Source organism: Spea bombifrons, chromosome 5 (genome assembly GCF_027358695.1).
Source record: "Spea bombifrons isolate aSpeBom1 chromosome 5, aSpeBom1.2.pri, whole genome shotgun sequence".
Taxonomy (NCBI): domain Eukaryota; kingdom Metazoa; phylum Chordata; class Amphibia; order Anura; family Pelobatidae; genus Spea; species Spea bombifrons.
Window position 1 is genome coordinate 21,283,778 of NC_071091.1, and position 22,656 is coordinate 21,306,433.

Sequence of the window (22,656 nt, forward strand, 5' to 3'; positions counted from 1 at the left end):
AGTCTAGTTCAAACTGTTCAATTGGTCAAAGGGAATTGTGGGGCAGATGTATGCACTACAACCACATAATTCATATTTGGCATAAGTATTTATTGCACAAGGGGATTTAAGCAAGACATGTTTCTATACAAGCCACTTATTTTTTGTTAGCGGTTCTGTTAATCTTAGTGGCCACAAATATTGCCTAGTAGTTATTTGCAAAGAAGGTATCTGACTTGTGTCAGAGTGTTGGCGAACATAACTCCAGGCCCAGAATGGCCATGTTGCACACTGGACAAATGCGTGTTGGGCCACAGGCCATCGGCAACCCATACTCGCCTAATCTGCCACTTGGTGCCCCAGCAAATGGCCAGCAGCTGGATATGCCCAGCCACACACTACGTAAATCCTGCATGACTCACACAATCCTTCAGTGGGGACATTATGATTCATATAAAGATGCAGGAAATATTGTTGTCTGTCTTTTAGATAAATACATGCCTGGAGCCCATTATTGTGATTTAAGAAGGGGCATAATTCCTAAAAGGGCACCCAAAGGTCTCAGAGGTCCCATAAGACTCCCAGGTACATAAGCAGGCTGTCAACACATCTTGAAGGAGATACAATTATTTGTTACAATACTAAAAGTAACAGTGCAAGCATGAGGGAGTGGAAAGAGGAGAAACAGGCAGTGATGGAGGTCTCTGTCAAGATATGACATTGTGGGCTCTTAAAAAAATAGAAACTGATAGCACTCATGAGTAAAATCCCAAATCATCTACAAGAAAATCAAGATGCTAATTAATTGCATTCTTCAATGGCATGTTGCTTTGTAAAACATTAACAACTAGTTTAGGGACCTTTGGGTTTCTATTGTTTAATTGAATTGTATCATTATTAACTGTAGCACAAATTTTGGAAATACATTATAAATAAGATCCCACTGTCACGTCGAATTCCTGAAGGTACAATTAAAACAGTGATTAAACTGATGTATTCTAATATCTCCTCTATAATAAGGTTGATTTATTGGCTAGATTGTGAGCGCTGTTCCAACTTATTCTCTGTGGAATGTGTTTCCACATCCTGTATAAGATGATATGTATAAATCTGCCATACTAATCATGCAACACTAGATCTTCTACTTTCATTACCCGAGGCATCCTTTTATAGCTTCATAATGCTTCATAGTCATAGAGTAACCAGGGTGGGGGTGACGGTGTTAAAAAATAAAGAATTTGTTTACAAATTTAAGTGGGTCATATTTGCATTTTTGCAATCTGAAAGAACATGTGTGATAAAATTATCCCCTTTCATGTTAATTGTAGCACACCTGTAGCAGTTTAACAATTTATTTTGTTGATTAAATACCTTTCAATTTTTTTTAAATATTCAAAGTCCTATAGACAGCTCTGGAGGGTTTACTACAAATAATTCCTCGCATTTCATGGTTTATTTAAGTTGTGGGTACTTTCAAAAATGTTAATTCTCACCTACCATGAATCTCATTGCATACTATAATAAACTTACTAATGCCTCCTTGAAAAAAAGAGTATATAGTAAAGCAGAACAGCAAGGGCTGTGAGAAATAGTAAAAACATTAAACATTAAATGCAAAAATGTAAAAGAGGAAACTTAACAAGTTGATTAAAACATACCAGAAATCAGTCAAGTTTTAAAAGAAGATTCTAACACAAAAAGAAAGCATTTCAAAAATGAATAACAAATTACAATGTTTCATTTTTTTATGTACACAACTCTATTCTCTATTTACAGGGGCGTCCAACGTGCGGCCCTCCAGCTGCTGCAGGACTACATTTCCCATACTCCTCAGCCTGCCCCTTAGCTGAAAGAGCGTTATGGGAGACGTAGTCCTGCAGCAGCTGGAGGGCCGCACGTTGGACGCCCCTGCTCTATTAGATGCTGAATTGCATCTGGCAACAAGTTTCAAAGACCTGTTTTTTTTTTTCATTGACAAAATCTAACTAAAAAATGTCAATTTAAGACATGCTAAACTGTAGCACACCTCATTGAATTGCTTAGGTGAGATTGTTTTAATTGATCTGTATGTAGCCTTGTTAAGCACCCATACTCTTAATTGAACAAGTGCTAACCCAAATTTAGACAGGTCATTGAATCACTAACTGTGCACTTTTCACCTATTTTAAACCCAATTAAATAGGTCATAAAATTGGGCCCATTGATTCTCAGAGTAGTTGTTTGAACACAAAATGACATATATGTACACTTTAAGAAAAAAAAACTATTACACACAATATTTATATGAATCAGCAGATCATGAGATACTGTTTATATATTTTTAATTACTAAGTACTTTAAATGCATTCATATTAGGCAAAGTTGTCTGGACAGTAAACTGTCCTTTTAATGTAGTAATCACTATTTTAACTGCAGTGCCAAGAAATCAGAATATGGTCACTTACGAATTATCAAAAAGACCAATATTTTCTTTTTTAAAGATATGTTATTGGTATTATTTAATAGTAAAAAGTGTACATTTGTAAAAATTCTATTTAATTTAGCCATAGTAGTCATTTATATTTTCTTATTAAAGAAAGAGCTGCTTAACATGTTAAAAGTCATGAGTATATTTTTACACGGCATGAAATGCTGACCCTGAAGGAGTTAAATAATACAGTGACTTTTTTATTTACTGATAAGAGCTTTTACAGGACCTTTAAGGATAAAAAGACATATTACTAAGTGGTCATGTGGCTAGTACCATTCATCTTAGCAGTGACTGACTATCTGTCAAATGTGGCAAGAGCCCTTGTTAACAGCCCTGACCTGTGCAGTAATGAAGGGAGAGTGCAAAGCAAAGTGTCCATTATCCAGCAGTTGGGAGCAGAAAATTGGTGCAGTTTGCTTCAATCTTCCCACAAGTTAAGATTTTAGATAGGTGAGGATCAGCAAGAAGCAATTTTATCCTATGATCATTTTTGTCAGATCACATCAAACTAAGGGCATAGTTACATTCAAGATTTCAATTAACACGTCGTAAACGCAATGACCAGTATCAAGGAAGCACATCAGTCTCTTTATTGTATTGACATCTGCGCATTCGTGATGAAAACATGCTTACTTGCATTTCTGACAATTATTCCATGTAAAATAATATATATATACAATTTAGGTGGTCTTAAACACTCGCCAATCAATATTCAATATTGTATTTATAGTGTGCCACATTCCATGGAAAGAAAAGCTATTTTTTTTCCAGAAAAATGCATTTAGGTTAGCAAAACAGCCATGAGTTTCTTAGTAGCAGCATAACAATTTAAACATTGCCACTCCAAAAGGCAGATATTCTTTTTTGGAACCATTCTGTAGCAGATTTAATTCCACTCTCTCCACCATACTTTATCATATGTAGTGCTCTGTGTTCTTCTAGAATTCAACCTTAGTTTCATCAGTCCACAAAACATTTTCCCAGTAGCATTGTCAAGGTGCTCTTTGACAAACTTCAGGCAAACAGTGATGTAAAATGGAAAGCAACGGCTTCCTCCGTAGTGTTCAGCCACAGACTCCATGCCTGTTCCATGTTTTGAGGATGGTAAACTCATGAATCATGAAGTTCCTTCAAGCCTTAAGCTGTTACTATAGGGTTTTTTTTTAACTCATTAAGCATTCTGAATTGTGCCCTTGCAGTCATCTTGGCTGGGTGCCCACTTCTTGGGAGAGTAGCCAAAGACTAAATTGTCTCCATTTATAAACAATTTGTCTAGGTGTGGACTGATGAATATGTAAACTCCTTGAGATTACTTTGTTACTAGTTACATAATAATGTTTTTTTCTGAAAGCTGTCCCTATTACCCTTTGCTATCTGCATTATATGACTTTTATTTTGCTCCCTTTTGGTGCCTTTCTTTTGGAATAGCATTCATGTGGCTCCACGCTATTCATGAGGGGAAGACCTCCATCTTTTTTCTGCAGACTTTAATCCTTGTGGCATCATTCCGGACCCAAGCAAGGACCTGTGTCTACATTTTTTGGAAGGCTTCATATTTAAAAATAAATATTTAAACAGAAATGGCATTAAATATTCATCATAATTATTGAATTGATTATGAAGCAAATGTATCAATAATATCAATATAGCCTAATACTTGAGCTGCAATGAAGTCCTCAACACTTCCAATGCAAAACATTAGTGATGTGTTGTCACATACTAGGATAACATTTTTTGGTGAATTGGAGAATCATACTACATTAACCATTAACCATTAACCAGGGCAATATGCGCTGCCCTCCATGGGTCACAGATGCCATTATACAGCCATCTATACTCATTGCATTCCACCTATATTATGAGGCAGATCTATAGGGGCTATAGGCAAAGAAACATGTTATAACTTTCTGCTTTGGCTGACAGGATACCAATAAAGTTTTTACTGAAATAACATGGGAAATGAAATTTGCGTTAAATTTGCTATGCCCTTGTTAGATGTGACATTCAAAAAATATATATAAATAGTTTAAAAACTACAAAAAAATATACAATATTACATAACAGATTATTTCCATTACAGATGCAATTATCATATTATCTTAGATAAAATAGTTCCCTAATTTGATATCCAGCATAGCATCTAGTAGAATTTCAGGCTGGCTTTGGACAAATGCTTATTTTTGTAAAGGGATTGGGAATTAGTTTAAATGTTTATTTGTGCAAATAATTCCATTTGTTGTTTTTCATTAGCCTCCATATTATGTAAATCATACAATAAAAGATCTAAACAGGTGGCTCACCACCTGTAGATGCTGATTATACATACGTACACACAATCATTTATGTGAAATGGTTCTGAACACTGAAAGCATCACATCTGCTAGTAAAATTCACTAGTCCTCTGGACACCTTCACATTTCAATCTTATTTTCTATTAGAAAATTCAATATCGGAACTAATCATTAGAAAACCTTATACAGAAAATGTGCATAAATTAGGGAGAACAATAAATACACAGATCTCATATCCCCTTTATTAATATAGAACATAGGTGCAATTGCGCTCAATGTATAGGTTGTCAGCTATTTTGCGAGTTTGCGTGTTAGTTATAGGGTCGCCTGAAAAAATATGTATTAAGCATGTACTGGCCCCCAAGATTTCTGATGGCGGCCCTGCCTAAAAAGATGATATTATGCATACATCATGCATAGACTAGAGCACTTTAAAAAAAATATATTTTTGAAAACTTATTTTTAATTTGATAAAAAAAAATGGTGGGGGTTCCCATTCAAAGTATCATGCTATGAGATATATCACCAGAATATTTCATTAATATTTATTGTCGATAACAGGATCTGACTTCAAAAAAGTTGTAGCGTTGCTGACAAATTGCAAGCAGCAGTGGGAATGTACTTTACAAAAGGTGCATGATGTTTTTCTGTGCAAGTCCACAAGGAGTTAGCGTGTCTAAAAGCAGAGACATAAGAAAATTACCTAACTCATGAGCCAGACATTAAGAACATAGTCAGCTGCTGTCATTGTGTAACCTGCAACAACAAACAATTATGTATCTTTGGTTTAATTACATGTGGTTATTACACACCTGCACAGGACCGGCTGGTATTTTTGTTACTTGTGGTTTTTTTCAATCAAAACAGCATTAGCATTATGAAGCTTGTCAAATGTTCATCTGTCTAACATACTGGCATGGGGGATACAAAAATCTAGATACACATTTTATGTAGGTTCTTATGAAAAGCATGATTAATGGTATACAAAATGGTATACTAAATGTAACAAGGTGTAACCAAGTTTCACCGGCAAAAATATTAAAAGTACATTTTACCGCTGTAGATTGTTCGAGTCCTGAGCAATATTAAAATAATCCACGTCTAGCACCAGTAATGAAAACTTACCCTATTTAAAGAAAAAAAGCCCCTGAGCTGGGTGACGTCTACACATGCTTCCTGAAACAAAGCTCCCAACAGTCTCAGTTTTCAGGGGACAGTCCAGATTTTCATACACCGCCCAGGGGGCTCTAAAATCATTAAAGGTCTTTGCTGTTGACATCCATTGTAGCTTCCAAGTCGTTGTAAAGCTGAGCGCCGCAAAGTGGCTATTCCTGTATGGCAAGCGGGTGGTGATGCCCCTACCCACCGGTTTCTAGCTTTGACCCCACACTTTTACCAACTCCTGATTTGCACAACTTAAATGTTGAGGGGAGAGGCTGGACTAATACGTGGCAGGCAGCCACCTATGTTAACTGGTAGCACAGTACAGAGATGTTATACTCACACATGCTCTGCTAATTTTAACTGCGGTGTCTCAGAAAATAACAATTTGTTTTAAACACAAATATAAGTTAACCCCTTAATGACAAAGCTCGTAAAATGCATTGTTTTCAATGGGTTTAGGGACCACCCATTGTCCTTAAGGGGTTAATATAAGAATGTTTCCTTATTTTTTTAAAGAAATTTAATTCATTTACTTTCCTCGTTGTGCTGTGAGCCCCAAGTTATAGAAGACATTTTAAAAAGAACATGCCATCTCAATACACAAGCATTGGCCTCTAGAGTAGGTTGTATTGAAGAGCATAGAGACTTGAAATGTGGCACTGTCATAGGATGCCACCTTTGACACAAGTTAGTTTATGAAATTTAAGAAGAATTTAGGAGTTGTACATAAGCCAAAGATCAGTGTGTGCAATACCAAGCATCGACTGTAGTTGTGTAAACCACACAAAACATGTTCTCTGGAAAGATGACTCACGTTTATCTGGAAGTCTAATAGTCAAATCTGGGTTTGGTGGATGCCAGAAGAACCCTACCTACCGGAATCCTTAGTGGATACTGTACAATTTGCTGGAGGAGGGATGATCTGGGACTGTTTTTCAGAGTTTGGTTAAGGAAAAACAACCCTCTCCAAAAAAAAACCCAAAAACTAATCTAACTTACAATTATACAGTCAAACATTTCAGCTATTTCTACTATTTTCCAAGCAGGTCCCAGAAATGTGTGTACATATATGTGAATGTATGCCTGGGTTTGTCTAGCTTTTGCCGTTTGCGCCCTTTGGCAATATGATAATACAAATAAAATACTAATCATTATTTATTGATAAACAAAATATGTAGTTAACATAAAGCTATAGCTTTTATTTACCTATCAAGTATTTTTGTATTTACAAAAACATATGTTTTCAATCTGGTTTCATAAATTATCGGTGGCCAATTTAACATATTTCTTCATATTCTATATTCTTATTTTATACTTGAGTATGCAAGTAGATTACATTTTGTTAATACAGTGCCAGCAGATTATTTACAGCTATTACTATAAGGGAGAATGATAAATAATCACTAAAACTTATTATGTGCAAAATTAATAATAACTTTAACACAGGTTAATACTGGTACAGAAAGAGAATTGGGCATTTTTCACAAGCTTACAATCTTTCTATTTCTTTAATCTAATTTCTCTCTCTTTTATTTAGTATATCCACACCAACTATATATTATTTTTGTTAGGATACATAGTGCTTTCTTTTGAAATCAAACCTATTTACATAAACTCTCATTCATCATAATTTTCATCTATATTAGAAATTTACAGTGCGTTTCACTTTTTGTGAAATTACTATTTTTACAAATTTGATATGTTTGGACTCGAACCTTAATAAAGATTGAAAAACGACCATACTGTTTTTGAAAAAGAAGGCAACTTTGACTATTGAACAACTATCATTCTACCACTTTCCATCAAGTGTAATCAGCACCATCTTCTTCAAAAGTGAGCAACAAAACCTTTCGCCATGACAGGATTTCTTCCATAGGATAGATGCTCCTGCTTAAAAGAAACAAAAACTGTCTGCGCTTCTTACCCTAATAAAGTTGGCAACGAATATATAAACATAATATAAATATTATTATTTATATTATGTTTATATATTCGTTGCCAACTTTATTAGGGTAAGAAGCGCAGACAGTTTTTGTTTTTTGTATACATTGTACAGCCAATACACTGTTTCTTGCTGCATGCTTACACCTGTTTGGTAGGCCTCGTATTACACATTTGTATTATTTGAGCCTGTGACTAGCTTAGCGCACCGACATTTTTTCTTTTTCCTGCTTAAAAGGAATACAGTCAAACTGGTGATCAAAAGCAGCACCGGCACTTTAAGGCCAGCAGCCGCCAAGTGACATATATGCGGCTGGATATGTGCGGCTGCACGCTTTGTTCTTACACTCTCGGAGTGTATGGCCACACAATGAAGGACTGGATCCGTCGCTCCAGTGGCAGTAAAGGTTAATATACATTGTTAGTGTGCATCCAGATGGCCTATTTGGGCAAGAATGCAATTTATGTTTGGCAACACGGAGTACAGTAATAACTCACAAACGTACAGATTTTATGTTTTGGTTTTATATGCATGGTGCAGGGAGCTTTGAGAACATTAATGTTTATAAAATGAAACAAGTAAAAAGAAATGACATAACACTACAACTTCCATATTCCAAACACCAGCTTGAAACTATAAGCAATGACGTGTCTCATCCCCTTATTGTCCTCGTTGTATTAAGTATTGATCAGTTATGTGAAATTACCTTTTGGTACCTTTTGGCATAACTGTTCCATGTCATTCTATTTTTGAAATAACCATTAAATGACGTAAAACATAAAAGGTACAATAATGAATACAGTAGTTCTAGTAACACATGAAGAAAAACACAGCAATAGCACAGATCTAATAATAATGTTTATTCCCCCCAATATTATACACATTACCATACAATTAAACCATGTATATGGGTTAGAATAGTTTTTTGGTTTTTTTTAAAGAAAATCAGAAATATGTTAAAAGCCTTTTAGAAAATGCATGTAAAGTACATATTTCATTGTCCACCACCATATGTGGATAACTTTTAAATCTTTCAAACTAAGATAATTTACCATTATTAAATTATCCTATCATCCCTGCCACCAAGGGGAATATTCGACAGAAAAAAACGCTACTATTAAAGTATTTAAGTATTTAACACCAATGGCTTCCTAGGGAAAAGAATCAGTTCATCAGAGAAACACATGTTGTGTTGAACATAATACCACTACCATCTTGAAAATAATACGATTACAAAGGAACAAACATTAATGCTTCGCAAACCCCTAAGAACATTGAAATTCTATTTGCCATCCCCAGAGGCTCAAATCCCAGTCCCTCATACAAAGCCTGAGATTTTCTCTAAAACTAGATCTAGAAAGGGTTGAGGCAATGGAAAGAGAAGACAAGAAAATGTGTTTTTAAAACAAAAACATCCACTTTCCTGGTGGTTTTATTGTAAGGTTGCATGTGGCCTTTTTTCAGTCAGAATATTTTTGTGTAGGGGAAAAAAAATAATAATATTTATTAATTCACATGAAAAAATTATTACTGCAAGCAATCTCACTGGATTTCAAATATGTTAAAGAAAAACTATCATAGAATGAATGAAAACATTTTGAATAGCATTGGAAAGTCTTTTTTTATTATTGTGTTTTGCTTATACTAAACAATTTTTAGTGAAATCCTGTCATCTAAATACCGGATAAGCTTTCTCTCTGCTAAAAAAAAAAAAATATATATATTTTAAATTTAAGTTTCTAACTTGCTCATGCAAATGTTTTAGTGGTTGTGGTTTGAATTGAACTGATTACAGTATATGCAGACCTCTGGGACACGTGAGTGGAGTTAGATCGGTTGTGAATATGGTAACGTCCCTTTAAACTGGCATGAGAAAGAAGCATTGTTTAGTGCAAAATAATTGCTTCTAAAGATCACGATTTAACTTTTTTTTATTGGCCAAACTAAAAGAAAACAGAAGATAGAATAAAATGTTCCTGGATGACCTACAAGCCTTACACAACAGTAATACACTGTACACCAATGTTATTATGTGCCTTGTATCCTGATATTTCATAAACTAAGAGAATTTTTGTTAAATGACCCCATTAACAAATAAACCTTGGAACTTTCCTATATTGGCTACCTGGAGTTACCCCTCTTCTGGCGGGTGTGGATTTTTTTAGGGGTAGGGGTACTATGTATGGGAGGGGGCAAGCCAGTGTTAGACGTTACTGGGCAGGAAGTAGGCAAATGTAAGCGGGAAGACTACAGGAAGTACGCAGAATGTGGGTGGGGCGTGGCCAAATGGGCATTTTATCTATCAATACAATACCGTCTCATTCATATTCCTTTGTGCAATTGAACTTTATAATTTATTTACCTACATTTTTTGTTTGTTTAATATTTAGTTTTTGCAATTTACTGTAAACAAAATCTACTAGCGAAACTAGCAAAAGCAGGTTTAATTCATGAACAAAAATCAGTAACTTAACACAAGGGGAGAGATAACTCCCATCAGGAGAGGAATAATCATGCAGAGTTTCAATGGCGGCTCTCATGGTCTGCTTATAAATATAGCTTCTAATTCATATATTTTGTTTATTTTATTTTGTCAGCTGAGGCATATGTTTTTTCTGGGTTACAAAAATGGACTACATTAACTATTCTGAGGCTAAATGCTACAAAAAATACAGGAAAAAGGTGTAATAATTAGCTATTTTAGAATTGAATTAATAAAAGGGAAATTCTCATTTGCATCTAGACATCCCTTGAGAAATACACAATAACATTAGGTTACCCAATATTTAAATTATAAAACCAAGATTTTTATGAGTTCAACACAATAATTAATGTATTCCCAGGGAAGCCCAATTGAAAAATAAATATTTTTTTTTTGCATAGTGTAGCAATAAAGAAAAGTGAGGGTTTTCCCAGTGTTGCTCCAATAACCAATATCTGCAGACTGGGAGATTACCTATATAGGTAGTCATTGAATATTTGGGTGACACTCACTAACCTTTTCCTTACATATCTCCGTTAGTAAGAGAGTCCATGTGGAAAATCAAGACTGTGACATTCAATTGCTTACTACAGTATGAAAGGCATGGCTGTGTAGGAAATAGGGCTAAAAAAATGGGAACTTCTAAATCTAAATTGGTATGGGGTGGGAAGCGAATAGGACGTGGAGAGAGGACCTGCCTAAACGCCACTCTCACAACACAGAGAAAGAGCACAGTAACCCGGAGAACTGGAGAAGTGGTGCTTCACCAGGAGACTCACCGAGTATGGGCATCACGTGTCATAAAGTGACATAAAGTCGTAGAAACACACTATGCTCCCTCCAGCTTCTGACAGAATTCATTATGTTACAAAATCAATTAGATTTCTTCACCACATGTATTTTAAGGTTGCCTACAAAATGGTACTGTTTTGTGGAACCAATTTAAGAACCCAGGGCAAAAAGTTTTGATCACATTGTCAAGATGTAAACACAGAGGCATCATTTATTATTGTCGTTTACTGCTAGAATCAGCATCTGGCGGAGACACTACAAAGAGGGATGTTGCATAGCACAATGACTTACCACACTTCACTAGTGCAAAGTTATTATGAAGAGCTGACCGGGTGACCTGCCTGCCCCTTTGTCTGAGCCTTACCATGCCTCTGTGTAGATTAGTCATGCACAAAGCGACACCACTTCTGTATTACAAAAGCCCAAAACCCTGTTGTTTCAACAGTTGCTATATTTTGTCATTTTGGTCGCTTTGCGTTAAGAAAAAATACTCTGAAATTTTGATAACGCAGGATAGTGAGCTAATTTAGGTAAAAAAGGCCAGAGCTGGAGGTTGAATTGCTTAGAGCACTACCGAGAGCAACTCATGTATGTGCTGAAACAACACAAAAATACTTGGAAAAGGTATCAAAGAGCAAAATATTATATTATTATTATATTATATTATATATATTGTATACCCTGGCCAGGGCATATAAACATGTTCTATATCCAGTTTTATAGATACACTGACTCATTGATTCACACTCATTGACTCACTTCTGATCCCTGGGCTTATACACGCACAGTCAATGCTATATATTTAATTGACAATGCCCAACCCGGCTATTTAACATATGTAGGCTCTTGAGATAAATAATTAGGCATTTGTCGTTCCAATAAGAAAAATGGCACCTCTGACCATATTAAACAGAGCAAAATATGGTGCCATGTTCTAAACGTGGAACAATCACCAGGGATGTGGTGTAGTGATCGCTCCACGTTTAGAAACTCGTCCACGTGCACAGTATATAAGTATGCTGATTTCCATAAATAAAACATAAAAAATAATCAATTAGAACACAGAACTGTATTGCATTCTCCTGCACAGCACAAACGTGAGTTATGTTTTATAATTAATGCTGTTAATCTTCAAATTCACTAACGATGTAACCTAGATTTATAGAGCAGTGCAATCAGACTTGTTTTAGTAGAAGTTTTTTCCACTTCTGATAATTAAGTGAGGGACCACAACAATCTGAAGGTACATTATTACAGCAGGCACTCTAAAAAAAACGAGTATATTCTCCTCCCTGGTTATTAACCAGTCCTAAGGGATCTGTAAAGCAGATGAAGGCTGGCGACAATGAATGTCATGTCTTGTACATTAATTAAAAAACATCATTATGTATACATGGTTTACAAGTACATATTACTTGTTTTCCGATACCAGATACCTACTTTGGGATAATAATACGTGGTTTCTGTTTACATACCCAGAGTTCTGTTTTAACTCTGTGATGACCTCAAGCCATCAATCAGTAAACAGAATGTAGCATTGGATTTACATTTTTTGTTGTTGTTGTTTATGATATTAGGATACATATTTGGATTCAATAATATTTTATATGACTATGTGATATTGCAGCATTCGGACACTGTCCCGCTGTCCGTTAATCTGCAAACAATATTATACTGAGGATTTGGGGGGGTGGGGGCATTCGCTTTAGGATGAAGCTATAACCAATTCAAAACAGCTCATAATCTAATAATAATCTAACCAATCATTTCTCATTGACACTACCATCAGGAGTACCATATAACCAAATTATTAGTGTCCATGTCTGGTTTAGAAGCACATGCCACTTGTCACATAAAACAGACTAACTCATAGGTATTAGTCAACCTGTGTTTGTTTATTTATCTCTCCAGGTTTTGGACAAATGAGTTACTGTTCCGCAATTTGAATATGAAAAGGTAGACATTAGTGCTCTTGCCTCCTAAGTCTAATTAATATCACACTAGGGGTCAAATCACTGGGTCTTAAGGCCACTGATCTTCCCTTTGTATTCATCAGGTATGTGGAATGTCTCTTCTTTACCTTGAAAGGAGACCGTAAAATCTTATGTCCTTGGAAGTAATTTGTAATACAAATACTGTGGATCCGCTAAGTATAGGGTTAGATATGCCGTCCTAAAAGAGAAAATAAAATACCTGCAATGCAGATTAGACGATCCTTTTCAGTTTCTGGCAAGTGTTTAAAGTGACAAAGAATTAAATAGTCATCATCATGTTTTGTGTGTTTAATCCTGAGCGTTTGGTTTAATTAAAAGGCATAAAACACACATAACCACACAAACGACTGATCTGTTCAGGTAGAACAAAAGTGTTCTATTCACAGTATGGCCATTCACATTTACCTGTTTCACTAACAGGAAGAGAGTTGTGCGATTGAGATATTCAAATCAATCATGGCATCCTAAAGCTGTCTTTAAGTTATTTACACTCAATCAGCCTTTAGAGTCCAAATACTGTTTCGGTTTAAGAATAGAAGATAGTATCAATTAATGGAAGATTTCACCATTTGCTGTAGAAGGTAGCCTGAAACTTTGCCCAAACTGTACGATACTAGCTACATCTTCACAGGGATAATACTTGACATGCTACTTTAGACAATTCAATGTCAGGTAAGGGTGGGTGGCCTCAATATAGCTCAATATATACCTTTTTTTATATATACCTTTTTTATATATATCAATAAAAATTTAACACAATCTAAAGATTTTTGTTTTAAGTTAAATATATTCAAAGCTGCATTCAAATGTTGTTTTACTGCATAAATATACAACAAAACATTAGGGAAGCAGTGCCTCTATACAGTACATTGTTTGGAATTGGGTTTAATATTGTCCATTGGCTAAATTGTAACCAATGTAATGTTCAGTAGAATTATTCATGCTGTCCATCCCTAATCCAGCTTTTAATCAAACAAGGGGTTAATAAGGTGGCAGAAGTCTAAATGCAGGTACACCAGCTCAAAACAGTATTATTAACCCACTCAGGAATAGGCAGGCAGTTGATGATACGTATCTGGCCTTTTTAAATCATAGTAATTAGGGTTGAAAAAGCCCCACAAACTATTGCTATTTTGAACCCACTCATGGCAGGGCACTTGATCCCCACCATACAGTCCTGGCACTCCCAATATAGCAAATTGAGCAGCTGCATGGGACCCAAAAATGTGACCTTAACAGATGAAGGAATGAGACCGATACATATTGTTCATATTACTATTCCAAGAATATGTCATTGTTATGTATATCTCTTTAAAACAAATGTGTGGTAAATAATATTACACAACTTACTTTATATATATGGCTGTTATTTCTATATTAGAAATGGGGTGTCAATAAACCTTTTGCTTAAGGTCTCTAAAAACCTAGCACTGCCCCTGCCTGCAGTGCTGAGCCTTTTTATTATAGCAATAAGATCCCATGCAGAGCGGTGATCAGTAGATCTCCTGGGGCAGACTACTTCCAGTGTGCTATAATGCAACCAAGTAGACATTTAAATGTATTTAAGAGACAAAAGAATATCCACAAAACGATGAGGCTACACATAATGACCTTCTGGAGGGAGGTAAGATCAACAGAATATTTAGATATATAAATATATAATGATTGGAAAATGACCATTTAGCTATTAAAGAAGCAGAATATGATAAGCAGACCATGTCTGTATTTCATTGATTCCCCTAATGATAGGCTCAACAAATGAAGTCCAACACTCCAAAATCACATGTCCAGAGATTTATTGCATACATGATAACATGCTTCAATGCTGGATGGTGGCTAAGGCAATTGTAGCATCAAGGCTTTATTGAATGCTCTGAGTTTGGGTGAACAGGAAAACACAAAAAAGTAGGGAAGAAAGCCTTTTATGCATGTATGGGATGTGTGAGTACAAGACAAAAACGTTAAAAAAAACGCATCCCTCATACAGAAAAGCAGATTTGTATATGAGTAATAAATGTCAGTCTTCTGGTGTGCATTGTCAAGCATGTTAATGGTTAATAACTTTATATTTTACCCAATCAGATAACATATCTCATTGCAAATATGTAGAATCTTCCATTCTATTCAAGCGCGGTGGGCCACAGGTTGATCGTGCCGCATACTGATAGCTGCTTTATAACATTGTAACACACGGCCGTGCGTATTCAGTCAGCGGCCACATGTACATTATTTGGTAGCCATTGGCATTAAAATGCCAGGACCACTTACCCATCCCAAGTCTGGCTATTACTAATCATATTTATAAAATTCTCTCTCAATATAATGGATTAAACACAATCAGTATGAGAAAGTATACTGACATACTGGAGTATCCATTTGTACACGGCCCTGGAATGTTTTAGTGATCTATAAATAAATTAATAATGATGATGATAATCCTGCAATATGCACAGGGAAGCAAAATTCATACTTGATTTTATGATAAAGCTGTAGCAATAAATCTCATTTCTTTGGCTCCCTACTGACTGATATGGCAGAAGCAAAACTCATTAGTGTTTCTCTTCCAAATTGCTATCATGTTCACAAAATACTGTACTGAGATTATGTTCCAAAAACAAATTTAAAATTTAAATGCGTGTCCCCCTCTTTAAAAAAAAAAAAAACATACAAACCTACAGGACCCGCAAACGGGTAAACAAATAATCTTCAGTAATGTGGCTTAAGTAGTGATACGTATATCCTACAATAGTTTCAAGGGGGTAAAAGTAATTTCCCATGATGCAGTTGGGGTCGCTTGTGCATATGGCGTGCCAAAGCAGTAGCTGTTAAAATTGGCAAGTGCTGCTTTTTAAACTAGAAAATAGTTACGTAAGTTCTAAGGTGTTCCATTAAAACAGAGCCAGAGTTCCAATAAAACAAACGTTGCAGATAATGCCCATGGTAGGCATAGTGTAGGCATCTTCCCTGTCTCTTCTTCTTTCCCACCCATCTACAAAGCCATTTGTGTTGGGGCCATCAGCACAGTTGATATATATATATATAAAATCCACCCTGTATATAAGATTACTGGTTGCAATTAAACGAGCAAATGTGAAAATAAAGCGAGATTAAAGGGCCATTGGCACAAAACACAAAAATAAAGCTGATTTCGTGATGGTCATCAAGTGAAGAGTCTGCTACCGCTTCCAAGTACCTGCGCCCTATCCTCAAGGTTAAGGAGGAATGGACAACTAAGCGCCACGTAAATTGTTGGTGCTTTATAAATAAAAGATAATAATAAATCTTCCTGTAAATTGAGGCTTCACAAAGTCTTGGAATCCAACGATTAACTTCTGGTCTAAAAATGTCTAACTAGTTAGGCCATTTCTTTTCCTTTTGGAATACACAAGGCATTTTTATTTTGTTCTTCTTTTCCTGATCATGACTTTCTGTTTCTTGTGGTATTGTCAGTTATTTCCCTAGCTGTCTAGTAATATCATTCAGACCTGTTGCAACTTATCCCAAAAGTTTTTTTTACTGAAGAAGCAACTGACATGATATTCTATAATATTGGAGGGACCTTGTAATTTAAAAAAAATGGCTCCCACATACTTAAAGTTCATCTTAAAGACAAAGAAACTGCCTGTTTCTCAGCTTGGGAAACAAGTGAGACAACTGTCTGAATTTCATTAGAGGCACTTCAAAGAATCTAGGTTTCACAATAGCCTCTTACTCATACCAGATCATACCAAGGAAAGTTCTGAGAAATAAAAGTAGAACGTATTCTAATGCTTTCTGCATTCAGCGGTACTCCAACATGATATTGGGATAAAGACAGGGTGGAGTTCTTATCTGAAATAAAATGAGTTCTAAACAGGGCTGGGTTGGGGATTAAAATCAGGCCTGGCACTTTAAGGCCAGCAGCTGCATGTATCCAGCACAAGCAGCAATAAAGGTACGTGGGAAGAGCATTTCCCCAGTTCACCTGATGACCAAAACTTTGAGGACAAACCGGTATTGTGCATTTCAGAAACTAGAATCTTACTTTCAAGAGTGACAATGAGAATACAATTCTCTCTATAAAAGCAATATATCAATATAACCAATAGTATTTATTAAGTGATATTAGATAGATAGATAGATAGATAGATAGATAGATAGATAGATAGATAGATAGATAGATAGATAGATAAACAAAAGCAGAAACCAATGGCAAATAAACATAGTCTTTAAATATGTTTCTGTGGGTGCAGAAGACGCAAAACAGATCAAGTAGCCTGGGACAAGTTTTGTATCAGACATTTAAGGAGATGTCCTTTTTACGATCATGCTAATAATTATATTATTTTAACATGGGATAGTGAGGAACAAAATGCTGTCTGCAAGACTCACAATACATCAACTGATCTTCCATGTTGAGGAAGTAAAATGTTGCTATTTATTATTATATTTTATACATAGTACCAACATATTACGCATCGCTGCACAATTTAAATGGGGCAGTTAACACATACATTAATACACACATAAACATCAGGAGTCGAGAACCCTGCCCGTGGCCATGTAGCCTTATGGTACTTTTAGTTCCTGGCAGGAATGGGGGCTTTTGAGGACCCCGCTTGAGAGCTTATAACCCTATTTTAACATTTTATAAGGAACATGTCAATGAGCATTTAAGTGACCTATGCTGCATTAAACCCAATGATCAGAAACCAGTGATGGCAACGATTACCCCCCCCCAACAGAACAAAATACTTAACTTTGCACCCTAAGCAAATAATTACATTGAATGAAATGGTCATATTGGGTATAATAAGTGTTTCAAAACGCTGTCATTAACTGTAAACAGAATTACCATAAGGATATTAAAACTATTTGTAGCTGTGGAGTCTGAATTATAAATGAAACTTGGATCTATTATTGTTCAAGAGAAATTGTTTGTAAAATATGTAAAAGTTTCAATCATTTTAACTTAAGCCATAAATATTTCGATGCAGACCATCCATTCCGATACAGCATACAACAAAACTCTTCGAAGAAATTACTGCTGGAAACCCCACTTATCCACCAGCAAATCGTATAGGTAATTTGGAGGCGTATTAAAATGACACAGGATATTTCACATATAACACATTCCTGTTTTAGTTCAGAAAAAAAGGTGGCTCTCTAATTAATGATGCATCATGTAGAATTTACATTTGAAAATGAATAGCAAATGATCCTATTATGATTCATGTTATGGCGGTGAGTACCAAATTAATTATTAATACTGGAACACCTAATACTAAGTGTGATAGAGATGTGAAAGCAACACCTGAAATGCAATTAAATATTATCAGAATACACATGGCTTTATGGTTTGGAAACAAAGTGTCAAGTCCAGATTTGCAAAAACAATCACAGCAAAAGACCCTGCAAATATATTATTATTATTATTATTATTATTATTATTATTATTATTATTATCTTTTATTTATATAGCGCCAACAATTTACGTAGCGCTTCTACAATACATATATTCAAGGGGTATGACAAGACGAGAATTGACAGACTAAGACAAACCGATACATTAGGTGGAGAGAGCCCGGCTCGCGAGCTTACAATCTTGAGGATCTGTCTTTCTGTGGGATGCCATTTTAGAAATATAATATTTTGCATTTAAATTTATTAGAATTAAAACTTTACTCAGATTCTTCAATAGACAGCTATGATGTTCAATTAGTCTTTCAGTTATTTTGTTAATACTAACATAAGCAATGTATATATTATATATATATTTAATGCTGATTCTTTCCTCTGGATGAATGGATAGATAGATAGATAGATAGATAGATAGATAGATAGATAGATAGATAGATAGATAGATGATAGATAGATAGATAGATAGATAGATAGATAGATAGATAGATAGATGGATAGATAGATAGATAGATAGATAGATAGATAGATAGAGATAGATAAGATAGATAGATAGATAGATAGATAGATAGATAGATATTAGCTGCCAGTGCTTCCTTACTCAATCCTATAAGTCCAGTTCATTTTATTATTGCTTCACAATCTTCTCGAGATCATCTGGAATGCACTCAACCTCATTACAACATTTTCTGCACTTAGAAGTAACACAGCGCAGCATATCATATTTATTGGGGATTTATCAAGACATGATGGCATAAGTGGATTTAATCAGACATGTAATTATTTTTATGCCTACAACTCAAAATATGTGGAGATGAATTTATGGTTAGTTGGCAATCAGTGGGAAAAGTATTTATGCATTTTGCAACATCTGCTTGCAAATGTATTTGCAAAGTAATAAAAAGGGCTTTTAAAATTTACAAAGCGCTCAGGCAAAAAAAAATAAAAGTTGTGTATCTATAGAATACTGTGTGTGCGGCTTGAATGCTCAAAGGCTCCCTTCAGCATCCTAAGTGGTTTTCTTTTACATAGCATCATTAAGTTTATTCGTTATCTGTTTAATACACAGAATATTGCATACCTTTTGTTTCTTTATGTCTATATTGTTTTGTAATGCACTACTTATTATGTCCTATTTGCCTATTGTACTGCGCTGCAGAATATGATGGCACTATAAAAAATAATAAATAATAGTTGTTCTTAAATTTGTTTCATACTGATGATTCTTTTCCTTTTTCTTTTTAATAATGCCTCTTTTTATATAATGTCCCCTGGCAGTGGTCACTTTATATTGTGGACCTGTATTTCTCATAACTCAGTTTGTATTCAATGATGCTGGTGTTGGAACAGTTAGTTAATTTGCTGTTGTTTAGGGCCTTTAGATATCTGGTGAAAATTTTTATCAGCTGACGGAATGACCAGAAATTAAATATTAAATGGCCGATTTGGATAAGGTCACAATACGAAACGGGTTATGTTAAATGGCCCACCATTGGTATTTTAATGTAACCTGTTGAACGCAGGTTATAGCAAGCTCCATATGCAATTTTATAGTTTAGGTGTAAGTGATGAGCCCATAATGCCATATAATTACTTTGATCTTGTTATAACATGCTTCCTTAAATAAGATATTGTTCCAGTTATTGTACCATTATGGTTCATGCAATAAAATAAAAAAAAGGAAAATTTGTGAAAGAGAAATTAAAAAAAACCCACAAAATACAATTAAAATGTTTGCCCCACAATGAGTTGCTGCCAAGTGCATTGCACTCCACAAAGAAGTTAAAACATGTTCTTAACGGCAACCGCTTTACATGGGGAACTAGCAGACTTTTAACTATTTGTAGCCAGAGCATCATGTGTCAGATATGTTATTAAAAAAGGGTTAATGTATTTGGCTTCATGGAATAATGGTCAGATACACCCAGAATAAGCCATTCACACTACATTAAAACTAATTTAATCTACTAAAAATTGCATTTATTGCCATCTTTCACACAATATTAAAACCGCCTTTCTCCTCCCATTTTTCTGATTAAGGTACGCAGATGTTGAGTATTGTGCTTTCGTCTATATAAACAGAATTATATGTTATAGATACTTTTATGGATGACACACACTTGCTTCGGATGTGGTGGTTAATTTTTTCAGGGCTTATTCTGAGCAAAAAAAAGTACAAACAAGTATTTAAAAAACTTTATACAGCGTGTTTGTGTGCCTCTCCATTGACAGAGGTACCTTTCGGGGTGATCGTCACATTCTGGAAAACTACAACTAACAATCATGCATTCTGTCCTGCAGTTGCAGTTGTATTTGTTTTATTCCCTTTTTCACAACCTCAACCCTTTTATAAATCACCCCCATAGAATGCAAATCATAATGTGGTCAATCTTGCAACCTTTTTTTCCTTAATGAAAGTAACATATCTTTCTTATGTCAGGATCCATGAACTTTAAGGCTGCTATTCTTTTAAAAACCAAAGAGCGCCCTCTGTTGGCTAGAACAATATTACAGTACTAGCTACAGTTTCGTAGAAATGCAACTTATGTCTGAATTTTAACACTAGATTTATAATAAAAAAAGAGATTTAAAACAAGCAACAACTTTAAATAAATATTATGGCTAAGCAAATAATTTTTTATGCACTTACCAGGGTTTCCTGTGGGATTTTATCTCTTTTCAAAAAAGGTTGATTTATCAAGTGCGGTTAAACATAGCGATCCACACACACACACAGAAAAGTTTTGAAAGGATTGGCATCTAATTCTTCATCATAAGCTGAGAACCAAAATAAGTCAGCTGTGTGATCACTCTGAGCCATCACACCAAGGGAAACAAACAAGAAAAAAGCCTCAAGAGTAGAATGTTCTCATTTTATCTCTGTGTGACACTGAGAAATTGATAGCTATGTTTACCCATACAGTATCTTTTTAGAAGTAAACCCCTTTGAGGTTTGTCTGTTCGGTAAATCGAACAATAATTTGGAAAAAAGGAGATTTCTCTCAATCTGTGTTTGTAATGCAATGTGCATTTTTATGTAATTTTTGCATAAACAGAACGTTTATTGTTATTAAGTATAAAACATTTATATATATAGTAGGAAATGAAAAGGATAGGATATTAAGACCTTGTTCTGCACATGCATGGCTTGAAGAAAAAAAAAATCAAAAATATACTTTTGTGTCAGGTGCGAAGGAATAGATTTCTTTTGCTTCCATTTGGTTGAAGTTTGTCGTTCTTAGACATAGCCGAGTCAGTCTAGTAATCCTCGGAAGAATAATTTGAGATAAAAAAGCAACAACATATTGAGGTTATTTATAAAATAAAATCACCACAAGTTTTCATAAAATAGTAATCCACAGCTCTTCAGTGTAATATGTAACTTCCTTAGCCACAGGTAAAATATTAGTTACATATGGTGTGGATCGATGCTGTCTAGCTGTCATTCATGCATTTGTATGTCCCTCTGCATCTCAGAAAAAGCCACCTGTTGTATTAAATAATAAATTAATATTTTTAGGCTGCTGAACAGGGCAGGACTCGCGATCATAAGGCGGCCCTGGCCTGGGCATATCCAGCACTCAATCTGCCACTCCAGCAACCTATGGAAAGCCAATGGCCAGTGGCCCACCAGGAGTTTCCCTTTGTGCAAGGCAAGGGAATGAGGTGAACCCTATTAAAATTCACCTGTATTGTGCTTTAGTAAACTTGGCCAATGCACATATTGACTTGTAATAGGGCTTGGGGCCTACCTAATAATAATGTAGGGGATCATCATACCAAAATAATTAGCGTTTCATTTTTTACGCCTGTAGAATATCATATATATATATATATATATATATATATATATATATATATCCACATTTAAATAAGAGCCTTAATGTAAAATACAGTACACAGGCTCTGGTATAGCTGCTTGTTTTATTTTCTGCTAATGCGCCACCACCTGAAGGGATCATTGGGTCACAGTCATTTGTACTCCTGACTGGAAACAGTCATCACATTAAAAACCAGAAGTTATCATTTATTTTTATTGCTAGGTCAAGAGAGTACATTTAAAGTCCTCATATTCTCTTGAATTGTTTATGAAACACACGTTTGCTTGTTAGTATGGATTGCAAAAATGCTTAATTCTAAAACTT